A 1,298-nucleotide genomic window follows, 5' to 3' on the forward strand; every position below is an offset into this window, starting at 1 on the left:
TTTTAAAATTTCTACCATATTTGTACATTTGTATTAATGTATGCTAAACTCTTTTTCATGGTAAATGAGCATCGTTCAATTGGTTTTATCAATTAATTTAGTAAAACTTCATAATACTCCCTAAATCGATGGAATAACCACTATAAAATTATTATATTCTTGATAAACGGAGACGACAAAGGCTCCAAACCTCTTTGAACATCATCATATGTTAGTGCAGGATGCAACTAGGCATTAAAACAATATTGTCATATTTTTTGAAATTTTCTCAAAATCTATGGGCTAACCCCTACAAAAATATTAAGTTTTTGGTAAATACTTTATATATTGAAGCCTATAATCTTTAGTGTTGTTTTAAAATTTCTACCATTCTACATTTGTATTAATGTATGCTAAACTCTTTTTCATGGTAAATGAGCATCGTTCATTGTTTTTATCAATTAATTAGTAAAACTTCATAATACTCCCTAAATCGATGGAATAACCACTATAAAATTATTATTTTCTTGATAAACGGAGACGACAAAGGCTCCAAACCTCTTTGAACATCATCATATGTTAGTGCAGGATGCAACTAGGCATTAAAACAATATTGTCATATTTTTGAAATTTTCTCAAAATCTATGGGCTAACCCTACAAATATATTGAGTTTTTGGTAAATACTTTATATACTGAAGCCTATAATCTTTAGTGTTGTTTTAAAATTTCTACCATATTCTACATTTGTATTAATGTATGCTAAACTCTTTTTCATGGTAAATGAGCATCGTTCAATTGTTTTATCAATTAATTTAGTAAAACTTCATAATACTCCGTAAATCGATGGAATAACCACTATAAAATTATTATTTCTTGATAAACGGAGACGACAAAGGCTCCAAACCTCTTTGAACATCATCATATGTTAGTGCAGGATGCAACTAGGCATTAAAACAATATTGTCATATTTTTTGAAATTTTCTCAAAATCTATGGGCTAACCCCTACAAAAATATTGAGTTTTTGGTAAATACTTTATATACTGAAGCCTATAATCTTTAGTGTTGTTTTAAAATTTCTACCATATTCTACATTTGTATTAATGTATGCTAAACTCTTTTCATGGTAAATGAGCATCGTTCAATTGTTTTTATCAATTAATTTAGTAAAACTTCATAATACTCCCTAAATCGATGGAATAACCACTATAAATTATTATTTTCTTGATAAACGGAGACGACAAAGGCTCCAAACCTCTTTGAACATCATCATATGTTAGTGCAGGATGCAACTAGGCATTAAAACAATATTGTCATATT

This window comes from Brassica napus, chromosome A1 (genome assembly GCF_020379485.1).
Source record: "Brassica napus cultivar Da-Ae chromosome A1, Da-Ae, whole genome shotgun sequence".
NCBI lineage: Eukaryota > Viridiplantae > Streptophyta > Magnoliopsida > Brassicales > Brassicaceae > Brassica > Brassica napus.